The sequence below is a fragment of the Dermacentor andersoni genome, chromosome 4, assembly GCF_023375885.2.
Source record: "Dermacentor andersoni chromosome 4, qqDerAnde1_hic_scaffold, whole genome shotgun sequence".
NCBI lineage: Eukaryota > Metazoa > Arthropoda > Arachnida > Ixodida > Ixodidae > Dermacentor > Dermacentor andersoni.
The window spans coordinates 99,000,002-99,013,147 of NC_092817.1; the positions used below are offsets into that span (position 1 = coordinate 99,000,002).

A 13,146-nucleotide genomic window follows, 5' to 3' on the forward strand; every position below is an offset into this window, starting at 1 on the left:
TTCTGTCTCATCTGCGCCGAACTCCTTAGTTGTATTATGTTTAGTACTCCGCTCAAGATCACCAGGGAACATGGACATTTTCATGTCCCTGCCTGTCATCACCAACACTCAACCGTTCACAGAATACAGTCATTATAACGTTTATTTTCATGATTTTGTTATTTTCGATAACTCGCTGTCATCGTTCTTTTCCGAGCTTTGCACCGTTGTCTCATAGTCTCACTTATTGTTCAATTGCCTCTCTCCTCCTTTTCCTTTCTATTTACCTTGTGCTTTGTTGTAGGTACACTCTTCTTTTCACAGTTGTTCATTTTAGAACGCAGCTCTTTGGCGCCCGTTCCTAGGTCGAGTTACGACCGTCCCTCGGCGTAACCACGCAAACGCGCTCTTGATGATGATGATGATGATGATGATGCCTTATTCAATGACATAAATCCACTGTGGGGGAGGGTATATATAGGCCACGAACCTGGTGGAAGCAAGAAAACCTATTACCTAAAAATAAACAAATCAGTAAAACAAGAGGTACACAAAGCGATGTAAGGTAACGCGCTCGTGCCACTGCTCACGCGGATGGGCACGAGCGCCGGCAACGTGTCCCTACGGCGTCCGCAAAAGACGTCTACTGCAGCGTCCGCCATTCGCGTGCCCAACGCCGTAGAAGATGCCGCGGTTGCCTCCACCCTGTACGGAGCGGCGGGCGAGGAGGACCTCGAGGCACCCTAACTGCTCGCGTCTTCGTCATCGTCTTCTTCAACGGCTGGCTCCGATACGGCTCATCATGCCAGCGTTCTCCTAATGCCCCTCTCTCTGCGAAGCGTTGACGGCACTGGGCCACTGCCAGTCGGTGCGGCGATTTCGGTCTCAAATTCTTTGCCTCAATATATCGCGCAGTGAAAATGCGTATACAGCTGCGCTCAAATTTCACATTAGGAAGTATTCTAATCGTCACGTTTTTTATTCATTGTATGTTCTTTAATTATATTTCCCCTCAGTTTTCTTGGTTTCGGGTTTTTAATGTATGCGTGCGTCAGCACTCAGACCTTAGGCTGCTCCAGCTTGCAAAGTGTTTTGAGTGTGCCACGCATGCCTGTGACTTTTTCCTTCTTTTTAAATTGATCACAACTTTTGCAATAACAACTGTACCTTATTCCGTCTTCTGAGAACATTTATTATTTTGTTGAGAAATGTAGATATCCTTAAAAAGAAACTATTCTTGGTTTTACTAAATTTAATAAGCAGTAATTTAGGTTACTCCTGTCTGTGAATGAGGAGGAAAAGACACATTGCATATACGCATGCAATGTGTCTTGTAAGGCGCGTCTTGCTATTTGAGTGCCCACAGCCTCAAATCTGTGTGCATTCTTTATTCTATTCTTATGTCACTTGTTCTTTTTTTTTTTTTTTTATATAACTGGCATACTTTCGCAATCATTTTTCATACCATGTACAAAAACATCGGAGCCCGTATTCAGAAAAATTTTCTTACGCTAGATGGCTGATTGGGCAAGTTGGCGATTTGAAATCGTAAGTGTACAGCACGAAAGTTACACGTGGACGAGACAAGCGACAAGGACAAGCGCCTAGTACCAACTGAAGTTTTATTATCAATGCGCCGAATTTGTACGAGGAAGTGAAGGAGCTGTCTGGAAAATACATAAACAAGAAGTATGAAGGCGAAAGCAAGAAAAACGAGTAGCAGAAAAATAAACAAAACGGTAGAACAAGAGATACACAATGCGATGTAAGGTAGCATGACAATCGCGTATATCGTACGCGTGCCTTCAAGAGGAGTTCTTTATCGGATGTGGCAATGGATGACTGGCTGACGCATGCACCCTGTTCTCGTAGAAGCCAATTGTGATTTTATATACATTAGTAGCGAAGGCGGTCAGCCAATGGCAAAGAGCAGTTACGAAAAAATATCTATCTGCATTCGGCCTCAAAACAGTGCGCCCTTCGTTTACCGTCGTGGCGCACGCGGTCACTATGGTGACGAGTGTCGCTGGCTAACATTTCCCGGCACAGGTGTTCAGTACGAGCAAACAATTACCCAAGATAGTTGACGAACGGTTAGCGCCGCTGCTGTGGCTCAATTTGTAGAGTATCGCACGCGTAATGTGGACGACGTCTGTTCGTTTCCAAACGGGGGAAAGTTTCCTTTTCTTGCACCTTCATCTCCCTTTTCCTTTTGTTATTTTTGCATTTAATTTAGAACCAGAGGGAAAATCCCCTGTACTTTCCTCGGCTTCATTCTCTGTTGACTTCTTTGGCTCTGCCCAACAAAAATCAAGCCCCTAGATTACCTTTCTTCTGGGACCAACAGTATCTCTTCAAGTAGCTTCTCTCTGGGACTGGTAACCGAATTCAGAAAGCTTTTAATTTTTAAGTTCTCTTTGCCATTGGCCTGCCGCCTTCACTTATATGTCCTCCATCGTGGTTGGCTGAAATTTGTTCGTACGAGAACTTCTAGGGCAAGGCTTTTTTCTTTATGTGAATAGGGACCCAGTGGACGTTTTCACCTTAGGGATAGAACCCTACACATATTTGCTAGCGCCCTCGGATAGAAATAGGCGTGCATTCATGGCCACAAAAACCCTGCTAATTTAGCTACGTGAGTTAACGCCTATATACAGTCTTTCACCTTTTGATTGATTGATGATTGGATTTTAATGACGCAAGGGCCAGTTCTGGCCAAAGAGCGCCTTTCACCTTCTAATATCTGGGCTTGATGTATTTGTATACTTTTGCTTATTCATGACGTTAGTACCGTTATTATTTTTGTTCCCGTTGGCTCCGACGCCACGTCACGGGCGTACCTCGACAGAGCCGAGCGGGTGAAAGGGAACACCGGCTACCTCAATGCCACGCCAAGTGTTGCGCGAGGGGAGAGGGCATCGCCGCGACGCCACGTCACCCTCGATCTCGCTCTCGGAAGCCTTCGTTATCCACGCGTTCCTTGTCCGTACAAGCTCTCGCCTGGGTTCCAACTGCCGCCTCAGTAATCGCTATAAAGAAATGAACTAAAAAAGAAAAGCTGAATAAATTTGAAAGGAAAAACGTTGTCGATAGTGAGTTTCGAACCTAAGACCCTACCCCGACAACCCGAGTGTCTTACGCATGAACTAAACCGTTGGGCAAGTGTCTCAACGCGCTCGCTTACCCACGAGGAGTTCCTAACTCGAAGAACCACTCAGCGGCGTTGACTTGGACATTAATGCTTTCGCATGCATCCACGACTCAAAAGACGTGGTTAGGTGTCTTCGGATTTCCGTGCTCTCTTTATGCCGCTTCAAAAATTCGCGTCTGAAGTATACCAAGTATCGCATGTAGCAGGGCTGACATTTCGAACTTTCATTAAACCGCATTTCTCTGTCTCCCGTGGCACTCGTCTGCACTGGCCTATACTTTGCGTGAGTGGATAGAAACTCGCTAATTTTAGCACTTTGTTGTGTAATTCTATATAAAGTGTTGACTTATCTCCTGGTTTACACTCGTTCCTTACAAGCTCCTCTGATTAGGTCACAGGTATCACAAAACCGTCTCAACACAAGATATCGAGCACAGCTGGCCTGGGGGAACGACTATACAAAACTACAGCATGATGTTCTTTTTTGAGCCTGTGCTGCACATCCTCTGCTGTGTTATTTCCCTCATATTTTACCTTATATTCTCCCCTTTTCCAGCTCCACCAGTGCAGGATAGAAAAGGGTATATTCTCATTTCGTTAAAGGTGCCCTGAACCACTATTTACCGAAGTGGAGAAAGGGATTTGAAGTGAAAATATGTTATTTCAGAAATACTTCGCCGCAGAAAAGCACGTCAATGCGTTCAGCAGAAGCGGAGTTATTGGCAATCAAACACGGCCTACGCTGTGCCCCCGTTTCGTCTTCAATGCCTTGCACTGCGAAAGCTACGTCGCAGTGGGGAGTACCGACAACGCTCCGCCTTCTAAATATCACCGTTGCTTGCAGTTCTAATATCATTATGGATGCTAACGTACACGCTACGACTTTCACCTTTGGTGCGTACAACGCGCTGAACATAAGCCAAACGCGGTTTTGCTCAGCCGGCCGCACTGCGCTTAGCCGGAAAACGAGTAGCGGCACCCCGCGGCGTCCGCGGTATCTACGCCATGTCCATCGTTATATTGCGCTCAGTTTTACAAACACGATATTAAGGAAGGACAGGACGTGGACGGACGTAGCGCAAACTACCAACTGTTTAATACTGTTAAAGAACGCGCTTATATACAAGGAGATGTGGTGCGGGGGGGGGGGGGTTACATATAAAAAGATATGACAAGGTGACGACATGTGATCATAGTTTGGGTCAGGCATACATCGTTCACATGCACCCGTTCGCACTGGCAAACTCTACCTCAGCTTTGATAAGCGCGATAGACGGAGTGCTTACGCACATCTCTTTTTCTTTAGCTATCGCAAGCGCCTCCCATATTTCTCGCTCAGTTTTTGTTTTTGGTGTTCCAATGACTGTGGTGCTTTCTAGTAGCGGGTATATAAGCGCGTTCTTTAACAGTATTAAACAGTTGGTAGTTTGCGCTGCGTCCGTCCACGTCCTGTCCTTCCTTAATATCGTGTTTGTAAAACTGAGCGCAATATAACCATGAACGTTCACCTTGTATATAAGCGCGTTCTTTAACAGTATTAAACAGTTGGTAGTTTGCGCTGCGTCCGTCCACGTCCTGTCCTTCCTTAATATCGTGTTTGTAAAACTGAGCGCAATATAACCATGAACGTTCACCAACTAGCCCCCTTCATTGCTTTACTACGCCATGTCGCCAACCGCAGCTTCATGTCGGCTATCGGCCAATAGCAGCCGTCTAAGACAATGACGAAATCAAGCGTCCTATGACGAAATAAAGCGTCCAGAAGAGAGTGAGCACAGGGCCTTCTGTTGAAAAGAGAGCGTTTGAGAGAAAGGTGACTTAGCGATCCACTTACGATCTCCACGCACCGCGTACGACACCAAAACTTGGCTGAGATGTTCACAGCAGCGCATGCTACCCGCGCACTAGGTTATTTCACCAAGCTCTAGGGGTGGTTCAGGGCCCCTTTAACGTTCCTGCCTTTACCCTAAATTCCGCTCTGGCTGGTGGTACTAATCCCCTTAATTAAATTTGTGAGACCTTGACCACAGTATACTTTGATAACCCTTGACTCAAGTTCCGCCCATGCTTTGGACATAACGTGGTCTATCGGTATTAGTACCTACAAGTTACTCGTATGCATGCCCAGTTATGTCTTAACCTCACACTGACGAGGAAGCTCCACTATCCCTTGCGAGAGAACCGTTTCTCGCCTCGTTGAAATGCAGTCACGGATGTTTTCCTTGAGTTTCCACTTTATCTCTCTTGCTCGCCACCATTATGCCCGTCCTTACTCAGTGCAATGTAAAACTGACTATACCAAACGAGCTTGTGCTAGCCTTCACGCTACGATACCCTGTCCATCGATACCGTCTATCCTGCTTCTGACCGCAAAAAATAAGCCGTGCTCCTTCGCAATTCAAGATGCATCGGCAACGGGATTCTTTATTTTTTGCTATTCTTTCGTTGGGCATAAGTGGAAACAAATCTTGCGGGAAGTATACGGAAACGTACTCAACACCATACGATCGCTTGCCGGTGCCGATCAATCTTCTGCGAACAAAACAAGGTTTCCCAGTGCGGTTGCTTGAAGAGCTTGTACATAAGCAAAATGCGATCGATGCCGCTGTAGTATATGCACATAGCAATATATTGGGGAATCAAAATATAAAGCGAAATGGAGGAAAACCAGAGCGGGGGCCTCAAAAACATCTTTCGGACAGAGCAGTACAAAGGCCACCGTGTGTTGGAAAATGCTATTTTGGTAAATGTTAATGTAACATTTGTTCACTCTTACACAAGGAAATTAGATGAAAAGAAGAGGCCCAGAAGGACTTCGGGTGTTCGGAATTTCCATATAATACTGTTTCACTTACGAAAAAAGGAATAAATAAACGCATTCTGCGCAGCTACAAAACTACAGAATCCATGCGCTGCACTTACGGGGATTGCATGGGAGATTCAATTGTGCGAGCTGTAAAAAATTGGGCACGGTGAAAAGATAAGCTAGAAGCTTATCGCTTTCCTGAGTAATCAGCATGATAAGTGATCCAGAAGTTGGGCACTGAAAGATACGGAGATCTCGATGTTTCCAAATGTCAAATTGCAATGTGCTGTGCGGCCATTGCTAAGATTACTTTAGTCATGACGACGACGTAGGAAACAGCTAAAGAAGCAAACGTTGGAGCGTACAGAACACAAACGTAACTTTGTGAACAGACGAAAATTTACATACCTCGTTGTTTGTATTGTACGGACAAAAGTGGAGTAAAAACATACAAAAGATTGCCCATTACACAACTTATACACATACAGGATTTTGTGGCATCACACACGCCAACTACTAGCTTCCCCCGGAGTTTTCCGGGGGGGGGGGTACCGCCCCCCCTCCGGTGATGCCGATGCTTCCCCCCTCCCCCCGACACACATCATCATCATCATCAGCCTGGCTACGCCCACTGCCGGGCAAAGGCCTCTCCCATACTTCTCCTACCACCCCGGTCATGTACTAATTGTGGCCATGTTGTTCCTGCAAACTTAATCTCATCCGCCCACCTAACTTTCTGCCGCCCTCTGCTACGCTTCCTTTCCCTTGGAATCCAGCCCGTAACCCTTAATGACCACCGGTTATCTTCCCTCCTCATTACATGTCCTGCCCATGTCCATTTATTTTTCTTGATTTCAACTAAGATATCATTAACTCGCGTTTGTTCCCTCATCCAATCTGCTCTTTTCTTATCCCTTAAAGTTACACCTATCATTCTTCTTTCCATAGCTCGTTGCGTCGCCCTCAATTTAAGTAGAACCCTTTTCGTAAGCCTCCAGGTTTCTGCCCCGTACGTGAGTACTGGTAAGACACAGATGTTACATACTTTTCTCTTGAGGGATAATGGCAACCTGCTGTTCATGATCTCAGAATGCCTGCCAAACGCACCCCAGCCCATTCTTATTCTTCTGATTATTTCACTCTCATGATCCGGATCAGCAGTCACTACCTGTCCTAAGTAGATGTATTCACTTACCACTTCCAGTGCCTCGCTACCTATCGTAAACTGCTGTTCCCTTCCGAGACTGTTAAACATTACTTTAGTTTTCTGCAGATTAATTTTTAGTCCCACCCTTCTGCTCTGCCTCTCCAGGTCAGTGAGCATGCATTGCAGTTGGTCCCCTGAGTTACCAAGCAAGGCAATATCATCAGCGAAGCGCAAGTTACTAAGGTATTCTCCATTTACTCTTATTCCCAATTCTTCCCAATCCAGGTCTCTGAATACCTCCTGTAAACATGCTGTGAATAGCATTGGAGATATCGTATCTCCCTGCCTGACGCCTTTCTTTATAGCGATTTTGTTGCTTTCTTTATGGAGGACTACAGTGGCTGTGGAGCCGCTATAGATATCTTTCAGTATTTTTACGTACGGCTCGTCTACACCCTGATTCCGCAATGCCTCCATGACTGCTGAGGTTTCGACTGAATCAAACGCTTTCTCGTAATCAATGAAAGCTATATATAAGAGTTGGTTATATTCCGCACATTTCTCTATCACCTGATTGATAGTGTGAATATGGTCTATTGTTGAGTAGCCTTTACGGAATCCTGCCTGGTCTTTTGGTTGACGGAAGTCTAAGGTGTTCCTGATTCTATTTGCAATTACCTTAGTAAATACTTTGTAGGCAACGGACAGTAAGCTGATCAGTCTATAATTTTTCACGTCTTTGGCGTCCCCTTTCTTATGGATTAGGATTATGTTAGCGTTTTTCCAAGATTCCGGTACGCTCGAAGTCATGAGGCACTGCTTATGCAGGGTGGCCAGCTTTTCTAGAACAATCTGCCCACCATCCTTCAACAAATCTACTGTTACCTGATCCTCCCCAGCAGCCTTCCCCCTTTGCATAGCTCCCAAGGCTTTCTTTACTTCTTCCGGCGTTACTTGTGGGATTTCCAATTCCTCTAGACTATTCTCTCTTCTATTATCGTCGTGGGTGCCACTGGTACTGTATAAATCTCTATAGAACTCCTCAGCCACTTGAACGATCTCATCCATATTAGTAATGATATTGGCGGCTTTGTCTCTTAACGCATACATCGGATTCTTGCCTATTCCTAGTTTCTTCTTCACTGCTTTTAGGCTTCCTCCGTTCCTGAGAGCATGTTCAATTCTATCCACATTATACTTCCTTATGTCAGCTGTCTTACACTTGTTGATTAACTTCGAAAGTCCTGCAAGTTCTATTCTAGCTGTAGGGTTAGAGGCTTTCATACATTGGCGTTTCTTGATCAGATCTTTCGTTTCCTGCGATAGCTTACTGGTATCCTGTCTAACGGAGTTGCCACCGACTTCTATTGCGGACTCCTTAATGATGTCCATAAGATTGTCGTTCATTGCTTCAACACTAAGGTCCTCTTCCTGTGTTAAAGCCGAATACCTGTTCTGTAGCTTGATCCGGAATTCCTCTAATTTCCCTCTTACCCCTAACTCATTGATCGACTTCTTATGCACCAGTTGCTTCCGTTCCCTCCTCAGGTCTAGCCTAATTCGAGTTCTTACCATCCTATGGTCACTGCAGCGCACCTCGCGGAGCACATCCACATCTCGTATGATGCCAGGGTTAGCAGAGTATGAGGTCTATTTCATTTCTAGTCTCGCCATTCGGGCTCCTCCACGTCCTCCACGGCTATCCCGCTTGCGGAAGAAAGTATTCATTATCCTCATCTTATTCTGTTCTGCAAAGTCTACTAATAACTCTCCCCTGCTATTCCTAGTGCCTAGCCATATTCCCCCTGTGCCTTGTCTCCAGCCTGCTTCTTGGCTACCTTGGCATTGAAGTCGCCCTTCAGTACAGTGTATATTGTTTTGAACTTACCCATCGCCGATTCCACGTCTTCATAGAAGCTTTCGACTTCCTGGTCATCATGACTGGATGTAGGGGCGTACACCTGTACGACCTTCAATTTGTACCTCTTATTAAAGTTCACAACAAGACCTGCCACCCTCTCGTTAATGCTATAGAGTTCCTGTACGTTACCAGCTATATTCTTATTAATCAGGAATCCGACTCCTACTTCTCGCCTCTCCGCTAAGCCCTGGTAGCACAGGACGTGCCCGCTTTTTAGAACTGTATATGCTTCATTTGTCCACCTAACTTCACTGAGCCCTATTATATCCCATTTACTGCCCTCTAATTCCTCCAATAGCACTGCTAGACTCGCCTCACTAGATAACGTTCTAGCGTTAAGCGTTGCCAGGCTCAGATTCCAATGGCGGTCTGTCCGGATCCAGGGATTCTTAGCACCACCTGCTGCGTCGCAGGTCTGACCACCGCCGTGGTCAGTTGCTTCGCAGCTGCTGCTGACTGAGGGCCGGGGTTTGATTGTTGTGTTCATATGGGAGGTTGTGGCCAAGTACTGCACCAGGGTGGCCAATCCTGCTCTGGTGAGGGAGCGCGTTACCGGTTCTGGTCACCGGAATCAGGCCGCACTCCATGCCTGTTTGTGCAATTTTATCAAGACGCGGATTTTTTTTTAATCCGGTGGAAAATTGCGCATCACCGGGATTCGAACCACGGTCCTCTTACACGTGAGGCGGATGCTCTACCTCTAGGCCACCGCTGTAGTCTTTCACGCACATAAAGTACGATTACTAGAGCTTTTTCACCCACATCATTTGAGGTTCCTTTTGACTTGCCTCGACCTTTTCAATTAAAATTTAATTGAGGCTAATACCTTACTACATCATTGTTGGCGCCGATGTGCATGGCTTTTAGTTCATACTTTCGCTTTATTTCTGCAAATCCTGAGAATATGAGGACAAGCGCATAGAAGCACCAGCGGCGGCTGCCTCATCCATATTTTATCACTTCATTGTTTTAAATTCACACTGTAAACACTATACACATAAACAATATATTTAAATATATACACAGCTAGGAGAAATTTTTGAAAGAGAATGAGGTAAATTAAAGAATATTTCTAAAGGTATGGATAGCTTATACCTAGAAAATCAGTGTCTTGTTGTATGCTCACTTCGCTTCAAATTGCTTTGCACGGTTTTTTGCCCCTGAAAAGGACCTATGGACTTCAGTGACCCCTTCGGCAAAGTCTTTTATCAACGGCGTGTGAAATGCACGTGAATTATATCTGTCTCAGTATTGCTTCTCTTTCCAGTAAACAACAATATATTAGGGATGGAAGCATCGTCACTTGCATGCAGAGGTCATAAATATGTACAAGGTGTCCCAATAAACTATCATTCACCAAAATTTAAAGAAGAGCAATGCGTCACTCGAAAAAAATTGAGTGCATATTGTTTCCAGTACACTGGAGTAAGTGCCAGTAATCTTTCGTTACAGAGGTTTAATTTGGTCATTGTAATTAATTATCTAACTCGAAACGTACTATCCTAATTATCAAAATGTGAATGAAGCATCTGTAGGCACAGCCAAACTACATCTTACTGCGGCATTTACAGCGACGTCCTAATTGCGTACTAATCACCCGCCGTGGTTGCTCAGTGGCTATGGTGCTGGGGGAATGAGTATGAGGTCGTGGGTACAAATCCCGGCCACAGCGGCCGCGTGTCGATGGGGGCGAAATGCGAAAAAAAAAAAACTAACCCGTGTACTTAGATTTAAGTGCACGTTAAAGAACCCCGATTGGTGGAAATTTCTGGAGTCCTCCACTACGGCATGCCTCATAATCAGAAAGTGATTTTGGCGCGTAAAACCCCATAATTTATTTGCGTACTATTTTTTTTATGATTGATAAATAAACACTTGGAAATATGGAGAATAGGACGTGACTGCGCTCCCGCCCGCACCATAAAGCAGTGCCCTCGAACATGCGCCCTCTGAGTTAGCCAGGACGAAATAAAGGAAATAAAGAAAAACATCGTCATCGAGCTAGTGCCCTGTCTGCCGCGCCCCGGCCGAGCTAACACGTCGCGCTTGGTGTTAGCTGAAAACAAGCTGCGGTAGCTGTTGTCTTAGCTTAGGTAAAGTGCAGGAATTTTTTTCTGCCACAACACCTATCGCGACAAAAGCGAATTGACAGCGTAAGTGCAAATGTTTAAAGGTGCGTTTTGTTTCGTCCCAGTCGCCATGTCTTTCTCTAATGAGCGAAAGCTAAACATGATCCTTGCCTTCGGATCTGCAAATGGCAACAAGAGAGAGAGAGAGAAAATAATGCAGAGAAAGGCAGGGAGGTTAACCAGAGGTAGTTCCGGTTGGCTACCCTGCGCAGGGGGAAGGGTTAAGAGGGATAAAAAGAGAAACAGAGTGGAAGGGGGAGATAGAAAGAAAGGGAGACAAGCACGAACAAAGCGCGTACACTACAGAGCGGTAGGGGGCGGTATTCTTAGAGTCTATCGTGAAGCCCCGTAGACCGCAAGAACCTTAATAGTGCGAGTAAGGCCTTCAACGTGGATGTTCTTTCGGAGCATTGGCCTAAAGCTTTCAGTTCTGAAAGCGGGCGATTGTCCAACTGGTCCAGTACTCTGCACATCACTTGTCTCTCAGCACTGTATCGCGGGCAGACACAAATAATGTGTGCGAGCGTCTCGTCGATGTTACATGTGTCGCACGTGGGGCTGTTGGCCATTCCTATGAGGAAAGCATAGGCGTTTGTAAAGGCAACGCCTAGCCACAGACGGTAAAGCGTGGTCTGTTCACGTCGTGGTAGAGGAAGGTCGCAAATATATATCAGTCATGGAAGGGTGGTGGTAGACCAAACGCAACGACTGTCATAGAAATAATGAAAACCTGAGACATGCCAGCAGCTTCAAGAAACAGCGGCGGAGGACTCCGTCGTTCAGTCCTAGCCTACGCACGGATGTTCTAGCATTTATGGCCTCAACCCCTCATGCCAGAGTGCGGGGCGTGGCCGCCCAGGCACCAATTTTCAAGTCACCAGTTTGGAGAATTATAAAAGACGGCCTTTCACCCGTACCACCTTAACCAGCACCAATGCTTAGAAGATAGGGACCTGTAGAATCGCCTAGGTTTCTCTAAATGGGTCCTCACGAAAGCCGATGCGTCACCAGACCTTTTGAGCAACATCATGTGCACAAATGAAGCCAATTTTCGCAGAAACGCCCAGGTAAATTTGCATAATGCATACTATGAAGTACGTTGTTTGCTTCCTTATCTTTTAAGGCAGCTACAGACTGGAACGGCCTACCCTATGACACCGTCTCCATCGCTACATCATCTGCTTTCCAAGAACGCGTAACTAATCATGTTCAACGTTAAATAATCTTCGCTGTGTATTTTTCTTATGTAAAATATAATCCTACCCCTTATGTAACACCCCCTGAAATGGGGGCCTTTAGGGAAATAAACCGAACTGGACTGAACTTGGCCCCCATCCAAACTGGGTAAAGCGCAATCGGCACCAGTACCAGTCGTCGTTCAATCTGTGGTGCGGAATTTACGCAGAGGCTATAATTCGTCCCACCTTCTTGCATCACACACTGACTGGACAGCGTTACGTGGTCGAAATCCTTGAAGGCATGCTTGAGGAGTTTCTCAGCGAAGTCCCGCTGTCACGTCCACCGCTTTTGTGGTATCACCAAGATGGGCACCCGCATACAGCAGCAGCCGAGCACAAGACTGGCTGGATGCCACTTTTTATGTCCAACGGATTGGAAGGCACGGACCTGCAAATTGACGGGCTAGGTCACGTGACCTCTCTCCACTCGACTTCTTTCTTTGGGGTTATGTGAAAAATCATGCTTACATGATCAAAACGGACGTCAGGTTAGCTCAAGGCAAGGATAACGGATGCTTGCCGTAGAACTCCAGCGTCGCTCATGAAGAAAGCCACTGAAGATGTGATAAAGCGTACTCAGTACTGCGTGGCTGCAGAAGGAGACCTGTTCGAACACCTCCTCTAGGCAGCAGCTGGTGTTGAACGGGGCTTACGAATTCACAGATAGCAACGGCACACTGAACGCTGATGTTGTTTTATTTCTTTTTTTAGTTTTATTGGTACAGGCATCCCGATTGCCAGTTCGGCTCAATTACATTTTCTTTCTTGAACGCAT

At 45.9% G+C, this 13,146-nt stretch overlaps 1 protein-coding gene across 1 annotated transcript in view; it reads left to right on the forward strand.

Annotated features, from left to right (window-relative positions):
• The window catches only part of LOC126536533 (uncharacterized), a 71,636-nt gene that overhangs the window by 19,990 nt on the left and 38,500 nt on the right, over positions 1-13,146 (forward strand). The gene's annotated exons all lie outside the window — the stretch shown is intronic.